Source organism: Oryctolagus cuniculus, chromosome 7 (genome assembly GCF_964237555.1).
Source record: "Oryctolagus cuniculus chromosome 7, mOryCun1.1, whole genome shotgun sequence".
In the NCBI taxonomy this organism is placed as follows: domain Eukaryota; kingdom Metazoa; phylum Chordata; class Mammalia; order Lagomorpha; family Leporidae; genus Oryctolagus; species Oryctolagus cuniculus.
This window is the reverse complement of record NC_091438.1, coordinates 17,214,822-17,230,600: the sequence shown is the minus strand read 5'-3', so window position 1 is coordinate 17,230,600 and position 15,779 is coordinate 17,214,822. Positions and strand designations below refer to the sequence as shown.

At 45.7% G+C, this 15,779-nt stretch overlaps 1 long non-coding RNA gene and 2 pseudogenes across 1 annotated transcript in view; 2 read left to right on the top strand and 1 right to left on the bottom strand.

Moving 5' to 3' along the window:
* The window catches only part of LOC127485670 (uncharacterized), a 401,588-nt gene that overhangs the window by 230,449 nt on the left and 155,360 nt on the right, over positions 1-15,779 (top strand). The gene's annotated exons all lie outside the window — the stretch shown is intronic.
* Positions 13,275-14,258, bottom strand: LOC100343016 (glyceraldehyde-3-phosphate dehydrogenase pseudogene; annotated as a pseudogene).
* Positions 14,934-15,310, top strand: LOC100343269 (normal mucosa of esophagus-specific gene 1 protein pseudogene; annotated as a pseudogene).

The following is a 15,779-nucleotide window of genomic DNA, read 5'->3' as shown; positions in this document are numbered from 1 at the left end:
ATATGTTAGGTTATTTGATAGTATCCCATAGATCTCCAACACTGTTTTTAATTTTTCTAATATTTTCTTTTTTTTTTTTTTTGGTCTTACTATAAAATTACCAGAGATTGTCTTCCTACTGGGATATTCTTTCTTCTGCCTCACCAAGTCTGTTGTTAAGGCTTTTTACTGCATTTTTATTTTCTTTATTGAATTCTTCATTTTGAACATTTTATTTTGATTTCTCTCTATAGTTTCAACTTTGTGGGAAAAATTTTCATTCATGTCATGTATGAATTTCTTTAATTAATGGATTTACTTCTGATTGCTTCTGAGTTATCATATGATCATTCTTTAGCATTCCATTTCAGGCATTTTATCAATATCTTCATCTTCACATTCTATTATTGAAGTTTTTTGTGCTCCTTTGAGGGCATCATGTTGTCTTCCTTATTGTTGTTTCTTGAATTTCTGCATTTACTTATAGGCATTTGTCAAGATACTTGTTGGTTTTTTCCTCCTCTGAGGGCTTCTATCTTTGAACTATGCCTCTGTGGCTTAGTGGAGTATTCGCTCTTTCAGTGAATACCCAGAGATATGTGGTAGTTGTGGCCAGAGAGCTCTGTTCAGTGCTCCAGGGTAGGGAGAGTATCCAGGTGCCACCCAAGTTGGGCATAGATCTCGTTTTTTATAAAGGGGGTGGTTTGATCAACTCTGCTGGCATAGTCTCACCCTCACCTCCTCTCTTTCAAGGTGATCAATGCCTGGGTGCTAGCCCTGGTTGGTGCAATATTCATCAGCACTGCCAGAACACACTAATGATCCATACAGTCCTCAGCACGAGGAAAGATCCTGCTGCAATGATTCTCCCCAGGCAATCGCGGAGCCCTGAGCATGTGGAGCCTCAACAGCTGCTACCCAGGGACACAGCCACACCACACCCTCTCCTGTAGCCACAGTACTTCCACAGTTCTAGCACACAAGGCTTCTACAGTCCCAGGGTGATGAGGATCCACTGCCTCCTGCCAGTCTGGGCTGGGGGAACCTCACAGTCCTACATGGATGCCCAGCCCCCTGTCAATCCTCCCAGCCAGACTCAGGTGTCTTTTCTGGCTGGTTGCTGGGCACACAGACAAGGAGGTGCAGGTGTTACATCTGTCGAAAACGGTGCCCCCTTCTCTCAGCCAGTTGCACAGCACTGTTGTCCGGGGGATGGAGAAAGAGAAATGTGCCCTTTTTTGCCTCTAGGTCTGCAGGTACTCTGTCCCCCACAGGTTCCAAGTAATTTTCACTCCAGGCTCTCCCCACGGCTATAAGACCAGTGGCCTTGGCTGCTGCAGTCTAGTTTATCCCATTCTTCAAAGCTGGTGCTGAGGCTCTAGGCTTCTGGAGTCATGTGTTGACTCTGTGCTCATGCTGCACATCCACACCCTCCATGTAGAGCCACAGCATCGCTCTTCCTTCTGTGGACTTTCCCCTGCAGTTTTCTCCCTAACTCTTCCCTGAGCTTACACACTCTCCACTTCTTTTAATCTATGTTCCCCTTGTGTAGAGCAGTAAAGCCTAAGATTCTGACTATAATTCTTTTACCTGACAAACAGAAATCCATCCCCTTAAGATTAATTTACCATCTTCAGTAACAAAAATTAAGAAAATGGGTACTTTTTTCATTAGATTTTCTGGTCCAATGGTCTAGCTTAAAAGACCTTCAATACACAACTCTTTCTGGTGATGACCCTCCCTTGTCCATCAACTGACTCACCACCAATTCTATACAGCTGTGTGCCAAATGATGACATCATTCTGAAAAGAGCAAGATATTCATCACATCTTCCAGAGTTTAGAACCCATTTTGAGGGGCCAGCATTGTAGTGGGTTAAGCCACTGCGAGCAGCATCAGAATCCCATATGGCTGCTGCTTCGAGGCCCAGCTGCTCCACTTCCAATCCATCTCCCTGCTAATGTGCCTGGAAAGCAGTGGAAGTTGGCACAAGTACTTGGTCTTCTGCACTCATGTGTGATACCTAGAAGAAGCTCCAGGCTCCTGATTTCGACCTGGCACAACCCTGGCTGTTGTGGCTATTTGAAGAGTGAACCAGCAGATGGAAAACTTCTCCCTCTGTCTCTCCTTCTCTCTCTGAAACTCCGACTTTCAAATAAATAAATAAACCGGCCGGCGCCGCGGCTCAATAGGCTAATCCTCCACCTTGCAGCGCTGGCACACCGGGTTCTAGTCCCGGTCTGGACACGGGATTCTGTCCCGGTTGCTCCTCTTCCAGGCCAGCTCTCTGCTATGGCCCGGGAGTGCAGTGGAGGATGGCCCAAGTGCTTGGGCCCTGCACCCCATGGGAGACCAGGAGAAGCACCTGTCTCCTGCCATCAGATCAGCGTGATGTGCCGGCTGTGGTGGCCATTGGAGGGGGAACCAATGGGAAAAGGAAGACCTTTCTCTCTGTCTCTCTCTCTCACTGTCCACTCTGCCTGTCAAAATAAAAATAAATAAATAAATAAATAAATAAACCTTTAAAAAGGAATCTATTTTGAGGGGGTAAAATCTTTAAACATATAGAGAAATGACAGTAGGAAACAGAAAATGGCATGTCAAAGGAAAGAGATTTTAGGGATTCAAAGCAAATAATAATAATAAAAAAAGCCCTGGACATTGGAAGATAAGGCCTCATGGAGAAAATCAGTTTTGGTAGGGAAATGCATATAAGTGGGAGAAAGCTGAGAACAGTGATATGATTAAGTGGCAAATATGAAAACAGCAAGGTGTTTGGGAGATATATGATGGGAGTGATGGATTTGGGTTCAACTACAGGGCAAACAAGGCCATGGTGTCAAGTGGAGGCTCTATATGAGGCAAATGATTTCCTGTGTTTTGAATGGCAGAACTGGGATTGGAGGGGTTCAGGGATGGACCATACACCAGTCTCTTTATGCCTGTGCTCAGCTGGGATTTTGCACATTTAATGAAATGCGATGTATCTGGCACTTTCTTATGAATTCATCATTCTACTCTGTTCTCCACTAAAGAAAAAACATGATGAGGGCTTTACTTTTACATTCCTGAAAATTTTGGTCAGCCCATTTTGTATTATTTCAGAATTCTTGTTATTTGATAAGTAAACATGCATTTACATTAGCCGTTGGTTTATTAACTATCTTCCATGTAGGATTTAGACATTTTCATAGCTGGTGGGTGACGTATCAGGACTCCTTATACTATGTGAAACATACCTAGACACTCCCACTCAGGGTATTTTGTTTGTGCTATATTCTGGAATAAGAGGTAGATTTCATGTATTTGTTTATTTTTCAGATACATGTTTTAAAAATCCCAAGTGCTTTTCTGTTATGAGTTGGAGTCATTAATTAGAGTAAAATCAACACAACCTAGGTATATAAATTCTGTCTGGTAGGGTCCTTTCCATCCAGGAGTGAAGGCGAAAAACCAAGAATTTGGCTTATTCTGTGGCTTGTGAGTTAGGAAACTAAGGCTTTGTTGACATAGGACAGGAAGGGAAGCTCCCAGCCAGGGCTTCCCTGAGGGAAAGATCTGTTGCTTCCTAGGGTCTGACTCCCTGCTGCCACCAACTTGTTAACACAAGTGTGGACGGTCTTGTCTGCGGGCCCATGTGAGTGTGGGGTGGGGGACAGGGAGGAGTTGGGAGGGGACCAGGAATGGAGGGCGGCTGTGAGATCTTCCCTAAGACGTAATGCATCCACGTACTCTCCAGAGTCCTTCGTGCTTCATTAAGCTCCAGTTAAGAAGCTTTTGTCAAACAGTGGAAGCCCTGGCTCCCAGGCCACCCCTTCTCAGTGACAGTGGAATTGAGAGGTTGCCTGACACAGAAGGAGTCAGTTCCCAGAAGTCCTCAAGTTTCTCATTTGAATTGTAACATTAGCAGGAGTGTGTGTGCACACACACAAACACACATATACACTATGTCCTAAATTATGCATGTTTATAGCTATTTCTGTACCAATAATTCACCTATTAGGAAATAAGCTTGGCTATGGGATTTGTCCCTTTGTGTTATCTTAGAAAAGGCGAAAGGGATGGGAAGGACTGAGTGGAAAGAAGTAGAGAACACATGCAGAAATCTGTCTGATGTGAACTTCCTGGGTCGTGGCAGTAAGGAAATAGCAAACTCAAAGGAAGTCAAAAGCACTTGGACTTGGATCTGTGCAATCAGTACTGATTTTCTGGCCTATGTTCTTTCTTGCAAAACCAAACCTATGTGCTCTTGTAAGCGGAGCCCCCAGTTCCTGGCTGGGTGCCTGACACCTGGTAGTCGCTTCACAAGCATTAATCTCTCTCCCTTCTTGTCTTGTACACGAGTATGCAAGAGTGCCTCAAAGCAAGTACATCTAATGCATTAAATCAAAATTCACACAATGCAGGCATTAGATGTTTATTACTTACCCCCAAAAATATTGTTTTACTTTCTTAGCAAATAAATAGATTTGAACTGTCATTCAGCTCACAAGAATCTGATCTCCAAATACTTCAGGAACACAACAGTTACATAAAGTGAGGCAGAACTGCAGATATGTTTTCCAAACGGGAATAAATCTAATATTGATTAGTTGAATCAGATATTGAATCTCCTTGGAGAGTTGATTACTTGAAAAAGCCCCAAGGTGAATTCTTTTGGTAAAACACAAGCTCTTTCTGAATGGTGAAAAATGTGTGAGAAACTTGATGACAACTTCTTCTGGCCAGAAAGAAGTGTGTGTCAAGTTCCCTGAGGTAGCGTGTAGGCAAAGTTCACAGAACAGCTCGGGGAGGGTAAAGGAAAGAGAAGGATATGAGAGGGAATGGGCAGGTCTTCAAACGATTGTGTATGGATTTCTAACCTTGGCTGGTAGACAGAGGCATGAGTCTTTGGATGTTGACACTGAGTTTTCCTTTTGTGTGTACCAGCTGCATTTTAGATTTTGAAAAGGTGCTGTTGAATAAATCTGGAGATGGCATTACGTACAAGGTCAGGATAAATGAAACTTAAAACATGGAGAGGAGATGAGGGTACCCAATGGAACATATATATTGGGAACGAAAGAGGGAAGGAAGACAAATCCCTGGGCATGACTGAGGAAAAAGGGCGGAGAAGGTGTGGTCTGAGAAGAGGGAAAAATCTGGAAGTTTGTGCCATTAGAGGAAGACAGTAAAGAGAGACTGTCAAAAAGGAGCAAATTGTCAGCTAGGCTAATTGCTGCAAACAAGTCAAGTTAGATAAAGTTCCAGAGGTGTTCTATAGACAAAGCAGTGTTAGTGGCATTGACATGGAACTCTCTCAAACACAAGATGTCAGAGAAGCTGTTAATATTATAGATTTAAATGTATGTAATACAATGAATACAAGCAAATTTATAGCAAAAATAAAATTTGTTTGATGGAAAGTACAGTTGTTTCAAGTAAGACTATTGTTAAGATGCCCTTCATTTGCTCTTCTCATTCATTATTTTTGTGTTTCATTTTTCAAATCTTTTTATATTTACAGCTGTTTTTCTTAAAAAAAAATTCACAAACTATTCAAAATCCAGAAAATCCAGTACTAGACCATCTGTAAATGCAAATTTACTATGTAAGTATTTCTCAAATGTATGGGAATGGTGAGGTTCTCATTCCTATGACAGTGAATGCCATGGACTGCGGCTGAGGTCAAGGACATGGGATGCTTCTGATGGATGGGCAGCAAGGGTTTGCCTCTGGCCTGCTAGTCATGCTGGGAGAGTTTCCAGACAGCATCTCTAAGGGTGTGCAAAGCCTGTTTCAGCCCACAAAGGTATCGCCATTAATGCAAACAGAGCTGACAGCCAGAGGTGATGCAAAACTTCCCAACATGGCTTGAGGAACCAGGAAAGTTAATTAACTACCATTTCCTGACCTATAAATCATCAATTTCCAAACTTTCGTGTGCTTTCCATAACATATTGGCTATAGGTCTTTGTCATAAAAGACCATCTCATTTTTTCCAATGTCCTGGTGCATAATAATTAATACAGTGCAATGAAAGAGTGTCCTATTATAAGCCATGCACAATTGGAGCACATATTAGCTGCTGTTGTAGTTAAGGAACATGCTTATATGTCCTCATGTGCACTTCACTGAGGCTTTCCATCTCAGAATATTCAGTTGCACTGGTTTGTGGATAAAGCTAACATATTGCCTCCCCGTAGGAACTAGTAATGATAATTCTAACAAAAATTAAAGGGGATTATGCATGTAATAAAAATTTAGAATACTTTTGCACTCATTCTGTCAATTCACATAATCAGTGAAAGTATTTAAAGATGAGGAGAGTTGAATTCAGAGAGAATAAATAACTTTCTCAAGATTGCTTCATTAATAAATGACTGAAATGAGATTGTATTGCTGGAGCCATTATTTTGAGTAGGTTTCGATACATCATTGTTGTGATGTTTGTCACTAAAGTAAGATTGATTAATCAGTAGCATAGGCATATCCTTGTTGCTTGTTAGAAATGCAGAATCTCAGGTCCTAGTCCACACTAAATCAGAAGCAAAATTTCCCTGTGACTAGAGTATGATTTCTATCTGCATTAAAATTTGAGAGGAAATTGATTAGATTATTTCATTTACTCAGCCCATGTTTATTAAGTACCTACTAAATAATATACGCTGACTGACTCTGACTTGATGTGTTTAATTGATAAAGTTATAAATGTAACATAGTACTAATGAATGATACTTTCAGGTATAGATCTATAGATGCTTACTTGCTAAATTTCTTTCTTTGATTTTTTGCCTTATGGGTCCAGTCAGTCAAGCTAGTTTATTTTAAAAAATTTTTCTATTTTTTCCAGTGAATGTACACTTGCACAGTTGGTTAAATGGTGCATGTGCCATTCTACTCTAACCTCTTAATGATTTATGGTCTGCCTCACCCACTATACAAAAGGCCATTGGACAAAGACCAGAGTCAGTCCCTACAGAATGCAATCCTAGATTTACATTTGAGTACATGCTCAGAAATAGTAGAATGGATTCATGAGTGATTGAATAGTTTGGGGAAGAAGGCTCAAGATTAACTCTGAGTATAGTTTCCATAATCTCTCTTCATTTATTCCATTGATTAGTTTCCTTTTTGAAGAAAATCATCAGAATAGATTTCTTCTTAAATTTTCGTTTAGGACACAATTAAAGGTTTACTGATTGTGGCTGTCACTGGTTATTACTGCTGATTAGTTAAGTCACAATTCATTTTTCTGGGATTTCAAAAAGGGAATTAAAGGAGGTGATTACTCAATAATAATCATTAAGAGAAGGTAGAAATCATAAAGGGAACATTAAACTAGAAATGGGGGTAGATTTCAGATGATGGGGGAAAATGGGGCCAAAATTGGAATACTACTGCAAAAATGTAATTGCTTAAGTGCTTGTGCTTATGGCTTTTAAGCAATGAGGCACTTTCTGGAGCACACTGGATGCCTTTTTCTTTCTCTCCTTCTTTTACTGCTTACTCAATTATCTTATCTTCCAATCCAGTATCTCTCCTTTGGAATCCTTATGAGCAAGTGCGGTTTTATAAGACTATCCTTCTCCTCTTGCTTCAGTTTGTACAATTGCCTATATCTGCATTTATTCATTTTATTACGTTATTACTTACTGCAGAGTATTTCTTCTTTCTTTCTTTCTTTCTTTCTTTCTTTCTTTCTTTCTTTCTTTCTTTCTTTCTTTCTTTCTTTCTTTCGACAGGCAGAGTGGACAGTGAGAGAGAGAGAGACGAGAGAAAGGTCTTCCTTTGCCGTTGGTTAACCCTCCAATGGCCACCGCGGGCTGGTGCGCTGCGGCCGGCGCAACGCGCTGATCTGAAGACAGGAGCCAGGTTCTTATCCTGCTCTCCCATGAGGGTGCAGGACCCAAGCACTTGGGCCATCCTGCACTGCACTCCCGGGCCACAGCAGAGAGCTGGCCTGGAAGAGGGGCAACCGGGACAAAATCCGGCGCCCCGACTGGGACTAGAACCCGGTGTGCCGGTGCCGCAGGCGGAGGATTAGCCTATTGAACCACGACGCCGGCTTGCAGAGTATTTCTTAGTTTAATTCTACTAGATTACAACTAGATAACAATAACAAAGACTACCATTTTATTTTATTTTATATTTTTTCCGAGAGTGAGAGACTTCATTAGTGGCACAGCTGCGGGACTGTCTCAGAGCAGTGCTGGCTTCAGCCAGGGGACAGGGTCTGGGGCTGGAGGTTCCTGGGAAAGGCCACAAGCACGCTTCCTTGAAGGCAGGCATCCTTATAAGCCCTGTTATTCCAGCCTTTTGTTTAATAAGGGGTGCAGTGTTTCTGCTCCAGCTACTTCCTGCTGGGGGGACTCAACGGGAGGGGTGGGCTTGTGTGGTGGGGGTGGGGTGCTGACGGGCGGGGGTGGCCGTGCCAACGGGAGGGGTGGGCTGGTGGGACAGGGCGCAGACAGGAGGGGTGGGCCGGAGCAGTCATCAGCAGCGGCTACGGATCCTCTGATGGTCCCAGAGAGGTCCTGCGGGCTGCCGGTCTGGCAGGGAACAAGAAGAGTTACAGGGTGGGTATCACCGGTCCCATGCTCAGAAGGAGCCACGAGCCCATCCTGCCTCTGCCTCCGCCTCTGAGCCACTCATTCCCTAAGCTGTTGGGCCATATTCCAACTCCCCTTGTACATGTTCCCCTGGTTGGGGGGGAGGGGGGAGACGCCTCATGGCACCTTTGCGGGCCGTCTAGACCCGCGGTCAGGGGCTGGCTCTGGCCGTGGCCTGGCGGGTGGCAGGCCTGGGGGAGGCGGCCCGCGGGTGCTGCTGTGTCACGTCTCGGCCCGCACTCTTCAAGATCTGCTTCACCTTGCGAAGCTCTCACTGTCTGCTGGCGTCCTGGTGCCCTCCGCCGTCAGAGTAGCCACAGTGAGTGGTGGGCGTCAGGCAAGCCACCGTGCCGAGCCGAGCGCCACGCACCCCTGCGGGGACCTGTGTGTGGCCAGGATCTTGACCTCGATGGCCCGCTGGCCCGAGAAGGAGCAGCGCTTTGGGGGCTTTCTGGTGTCGCAGCAGGCGGCAGGAAGGTAGGTGTAGTGGGAGGTGCAGGAGCAGGCTGTCGGGGCAGAGAGAGGAAGCAAGCCTGCGAGGAAGAGAAGGAGGCAGCAGTGAGCCAGGCTCCACATCGTGCGAGGATCACGGCTGGCCAGCAGATGGCGCCACAGGCGGAGACCTCTCGGGCCGGGAGAGCTGAACACAGGGGCAGTGGGGATGCTGCCAGGTGAGGATCCGTGCAGGTGAGGGTTCCAGGGCCTGTGGGCGAGAATTTCTTAGGAGTACCCAGTCCCCTGGCCTGATGCCGTGGGTACCGGGCCCCGAGGAAGGCCGTGGGAGGCTCAGATCAGGATGTAAACGGAGCAAACTCAGAGGAAGGTGAAGAAAGGTAGGTGGCCCTGTGATGGATGGGGTGGGGGAGGGGTGAATTGTCCAAGAGGAAGGGGTGACCTTTCGGAAATTCCAAGGGGCTGAGGGAGGATGGGGCGCACGGGGCAGCCCTGGTGCCGGGGGCAGGGCTGGAGGAAGCAGCTGGGGCCAGGTGGGTGAAGCTCTGAACCCAGTTTTGAGAGGTGCATCTTAATAAACCACTGTCGCGCTCAACCCTGCCCGAGGAGTGGGGAGGACAGGGGCTGGGAGGTGCCGGGGGACTCCCAGGGACTGAAGGCAGCTGAGGACTCGGCCCGGTGTCCGAGTGCATGGAGGGTGGGAGCGATCTGGGCACGGTACCACTGAGGCTGCGTGGATGCGGGATGACTGGTTTCACCAGCCTGGGGAGGCGTCTGCTGCAGTAAGGAGGTATTGGATCCTTTTGTGCGGATGCTGTCCCGGGACCCTCGAAACTGAGGAGGGTGGAGGGGTGGAGGGGACGCAAGGCTGAGGGAGGGGGAGAGGGCCCCACCAAGAGTCTCCACAAGACAGTCAGGGACGGTGAGTCAGGGGGAGTGGAACCCATGGAGGGCTCGGGCTCCAGGTACAGGGTCAGGAAGAACGGAGGAGCCAACCCCAGCGCTGAGTGGAGCAGAGACTTCTATGGAGCACAGGGTACAAGGGCTGGTTTTCGGCGGAGCTGAGACCGGAACGGGTTGAGTGAAATGCAGGAGTAAGCTGTCTGGCCTAAGCAGACAAGCGGGCTGCCTCCTAGTGTCCCCCCCAACACACACACACCCGGGCACGGGCAGGAACAGGCGGGCGGCCTCCTAGTGTCCCCCCGACACACACACCCGGGGTGCAGGCAGAGACAGGCGGGCGACCTCCTAGTGAAAGACTACCGTTTTAGACAACCTGGTCATTGTGGAGGTCTGGAGGGTCACATGTATTGCTATGTACCACCAGCTGACTCTTAAAACTATTAGCAAGAAGATCTGAGGTTTGTATCAAATATTCAATGGATGATTTTGCTGCAATATACAGATGTGGTCATGCTGTTTCTATGTTTGTTTTTTTTTTTTTATTCAGAATAGTCAGACCCTAGCCAGCTGAGATTCCCAGTCCTAATGGGCCATTTTGAAATGGTCCCCACATTAAGAACTACATAAAAACACATTTTTCTTCACACCCATGAAATTAGGAAATCAAGGTTGCAAGATTTATTGCTAACAATATACAAAGCTTCTATTACCATAGGTGTAAGATTGCATTAAAAGAGATGCTATACACATCTAAATAGCCTTTTGTTAATGGCATAATAGACTGTTTTGCAGTCAATAGAAGTGGTCAAGTATAATTAAGGATTGAAATTCCATGTGAAAGATTGAGAAATGACATAAAATGCACTTTTTATTACTTCTTAAATCTTCTATGAACCCCCAAATCTGATTTTTATATCTGCCATTGACTTCTTGTTTGGCTTAAATAAAAATCATAAAATCATAATGGGGGAAGACCTGCTAAATTATCAGAAACTTGTTCTTGTATACTGCTAATTTCCAAAAGGATATAATTTACCAATAGATTAAAACGCTGGAAGAATGGGGACAATAAAAAAGAAAATAGATACTAAAATAAATTTTTTACTTCTATTTAAAGCAAGGCTACATTTAAAAATGTTTATTTTCTTTGACTTTAAAGTCAGATAAAAAGAGAGAGACAGAGAATCTTCCATCTGCTGGTTTACTGCCCGAATGCCCACAATAGTCAGGGATGGACCAAGCTGAAGCCAGGATCGCAGCACTCCAGCTGGGTCTGCCAAGTAGGTGCCTTGTGTCCAAGTCCTGGAGACATCATCTGCTGCCTCTCAGGATGCATTAGCAAGAGGCTGGTTCAGAAGCAGAGTAGCTGAGACTTGAACCAGCACTCTATAGTGCATTGTGGACTTCATAAGCAGTGGCTTACCTACTGCACCACAATGCCCACACTTTAAATAAATTTTGAAAGAACAAACACAGTGCAAAGTTAGTGGGATGAAACCAGAATACGGAAGGTCGAGTCTTTCTCTCTCCCTGCCTCTGCCTCTCTGTAACACTGCCTTTCAAATAAATAATCTTAAAAAAACTAAAAAAAGATATCTTATACTGCTCTCTTATGCAAGGGATCCTCCTTCTCTGTGGATCCAGCTTCTCTATGGAACCAGCTCCCTCACTTCTGATCCCTGCTGCCATGTTCCCTCAGTAGACAGTGTTCCCTGACTCCCTGCCATCCTATTGGAAATAGTAACACCTGTCCCCAACACACACACACACACACACACACACACACCCCATTATCATTATCTCTCCTTCCTTACATAACCCACATCAATTCCAGATATATTTATTCTATTTTTTTTTTTTTGCATTTCTGCCTTTCTTCTTCCCCAGATGAGGAACTATGCAGCCAAGACATCTGTGTTATTCATTGATGTACACCTTGGTGCTTAGAAAAATACCTGTACGAAATATTCAGCAAATGTTTGACGAATGACAGAATAGTTAAGTGGAAGTTAGATGACTGAAGTAATAAGGTAGAGGAGATATAAACGTCATATGGGAAACCAAGCTCTCTATTGTTGCATAACAAACCTTCCCAAGGTTATTGGCTGAAAACAAAATATTTGCTCACAGATCTACTTGGGTAGAGCTCAAAAGGATCAACCAATCTCTGAGCTTGCATGCAGGTTCAGAGCAGGTGGCTCAACTGGGGGAAGAATGCACTTTCAGGATGGGTCATTCATGTGTCACCTCAGAGCTCAGCTTACCTTGGCGTCTGCTCTTCACAGAGACCTCTCCATGACTGCCTTCCTTAGAGCACAGTATCTGGGTTCCAAGGGCAAGCACCTCAAGATGTAGTAGGTCGAAGCATTATTTCCACACCACCATATCCTGTGAGTAGTTACAGAGCCAAGATCCAATGTGAGGAGAGTAAATACCACCTTTTCTTGGGATCAGAGCAAAAGAAATTTAATGTCATCTAAAAAAAAGTTAATTAATTTATTTGAAAGGCAGAGTTACAGTGAGGGAGAGGCAGAGTGAGATCTTCCATTAGCTGGTTCACTCCCAGATAGCTGCAACAGCTGGAGCTGGGCCAGCCCTAAGCCAGGAGCAGGCAGTTCCTTCTAGGTCTTCCGTGTGAGTGCAGGGGCCCAAGCACTTGAGCCATCTGCCACTGCCTTCTGAATTGGAAGTGGAGCAGCCAGGACTTAAACCAATGCCCATATGGGATGCTGGGATTACACGTGGCAGCTTTATCCACTACACTGCTCTGCTGGCCCCAAGTTCATTTTTGGAAAAAACCACCATACAAGACATTGTTTTAGGTCTGTTACACCAACAGGGAATTTATAATACTGTGATTTATTTTATTGCAGAGGTTTTCAAAAATCATGTGAACCAAGCCACTTAACATTTAACTCACAATTTAATAATCACTAATAATACTAATATTAAAAGTCTGATTATATACCAGGTACTTATTGAAGTTTTTTTTTTTTATGTTCTCTCTCTGGCTCTCTATTTCTCTCTCAACTTAAAAGCCATTTATACAGCATGTATTGTATACCAGACACTGTTTTACCTACCAGCGTCTGCCTACTGATATTTTCCCAACACTGCACCAGTATTTTGTACATTGTTCTTTTTTGGGGGGGTGCAGAAGACTTTTTTGATGGTGACATGACAGGGTAGGGCTCCCTAAGCCCCTCCCCTCCTCCAGGGGCTCTGGGATGGAAACTGTGAAGAGGGGCAGATTCTCAGCATGTTGGGGACTGAGTGGGGGCAGGGACTCCCCAGCGGCTGAGCGCCTCTCTGTCATCCTCCGGTTCTCTTGGAGTAAGAGCTTGAGGGCTCTTACTCCTTGGAAGCCATGTGGACCATGAGGTCCACCACCCTGTTGCTGTAGCCAAATTCATTGTCATACCAGGAAATGAGCTTGACAAAGTGGTGATTGAGGGCAATGCCAGCCCCAGCATCAAAGGTGGAGGAGTGTCACTGTTGAAGTCGCAGGAGACGACCTGGTCCTTGGTGTAGCCCAGGATGCCCTTCAGGGAGCCCTCGGACGCCTGCTTCACCACCTTCTTGATGTCGTCATACTTAGCAGCTTTCTCCAGGCTGCAGGTCAGGTCCACGACTGACACGTTGGGGGTGGGCACACGGAAGGCCATGCCAGTGTTTCCTATTCAGCTCCACGGCCTTGGCAGCGCCAGTGGAGGTGGGAATGATGTTCTGGGGGGCTCCACGGCCCTCAAGCCACAGCTTCCCGGAGGGCCTGCCCATGGTCTTCTGGGTGGCGATGACGGCATGCACTGTGATCATGAGCCCCTCCACGATGCCAAAGTGGTCGTGGATGTCCTTGGCCAGGGGGGCTAAGCAATTGGTGGTGCAGGACGCGTTGCTGACGATCTTGAGGGAGTTGTCATACTTCTCGTGCTTCACACCCATCACAAATATGGGGGCATCGGCGGAGGGAGCAGAGATGATGACCCTTTTGGCTCCGCCCTTCTAATGAGCCCTGGCCTTCTCCATGGTGGTGAAGACGCCAGTGGACTCCGCAACATACTCGGCACCAGCATGACTCCAATTGATGGTGGCGGGATCTCGCTCGGGGAAGATGGTGATGGCCTTCCCGTTGATGACCAGCTTACCGTTCTCAGCCTTGCCTGTGCCGTGGAACTTGCCATGGGTGGAATCATACTGGAACATGTAGGCCATGTAGTGGAGGTCAATGAATGGATCGCTATGGTGACAACATCCACTTTGCCACAGTTAAAAGCAGCCCTGGTGCCCAGGCGCCCAATGCGGCCAAATCCATTCACTCTGACCTTCACCATCGTGTCTCAGGGATGCACTGGCACTGCACGAGAAGAAGTGGCTGTCTGTCGAATGGGGCAGAGAGGAGAGTTGTACATTGTTCTTAATCCCCACAGCAAAGTTACAAGGTGGAAACTGAAAACCAAATGTTAAATAACTGGTTAAAATCACAGAAGCAGCAGGCATGGGAGCTGGGATTAACACTGAGATGGGTTTGGTGGATAAACTAGGTTTCACTACCCTGTGTTGCCTTCATTATCGGGGCAGGAAGAGAAGGGGTGGAAGGTAATGATGAGACAAAAGGAGAAAGGAACCCTCTTCACTCTGGGACTCCTGGTAAACCTCTGAGAGCACTGGAGCAGAGATCCCCCAAGCTGACCTGAAACCTGTAGACTGTTAGGAAAGGCTTCTGGATCTGTTGTTAGATGACAAATGCCAGCTCCACGGTTTTCTCTCTTCCTTGGAGAAACAGTTTTCCTTCCCTCTCTAGGGCATGACCTGTTCTTCATTGCAGCCACCCTCTTTGGCCCAGCTGATAGAGGAGGAAGGTGAAGTGATGAAAGTCAACATCTACCCAGGGACCTCTTGTGGTTTAGTGAATTAATTCTTGGCCCTGTCGGGAAAAGGTGAGTGGAAGAAGAGTAAGGAGCAAAGGAAGAGATGAGAAAAAGAAATCAACTAGCTTGGAATTTTTTTTTCTTTTTTAAATTACAGATTCTGCATCCTACACTGAAGTCATCATGGGCTTTTTCCAACTCCTGATGAAAAAGAAGGAACTTATTCCTTTAGTGGCCATCATGACCTTTGCAGCGAGTAGAGCCTCAACGTTCGCCCTGTATTCCTTCCAGAAAATCAACGTGATTGTTGATCGCCAAAGAAATCTGGAACCCTGGGATACTGTGAATCCAAATGTACCTCAGAAGCTTGTGACAATCAACCAACAATGGAAACCCATTGAAGTGTTGCAGAAGGTCCGAAAGGCGACCAGATGACCACTCTTGACCTCTTTCTTCCTAAGACTACTCTATGAATCTGGTGGAAACATTTCTGCACAGACTAGATTATGGATAGCAGTGTGTGGAAATGCTTCTGCTACATTTTTAGGGCTTGTCTCATTTTCTGGACTCTGATAAAGCATTCAAGGTAGTGCAGTAATAACCAACTAGTACAAAAATAAGTTTCTGTGTTTATTATTGTAATTTTGAATTCTGCATATTGAAATGTGTATGTTTATGATGCCAGAATGTTTTTCCTGAAATGTACAAAATTTTTAAAGTGATGCCTTTAATAAAATGCCATTTGTGAAAAAATAAAAAGGCCCAGGGCTAGGGTGGCACAGCCTTCTCCATGCCCCGCCTGCTCTCGCTCTCCCCCCAACCCCCTCCCTCAGTCCCAGCCCCGCCACAGGTCCCAGGTAGATGGAGATGGAAGTTGGGTGGGGTCATGGCACAAGTTCTGAAACTAAATAAAAACTTCTTTTGGGTACAGTGCCCCCCTTCCCATCCTAGTGCGGCCTGTCTGCTTCCCCGAGCCTCTGCCAC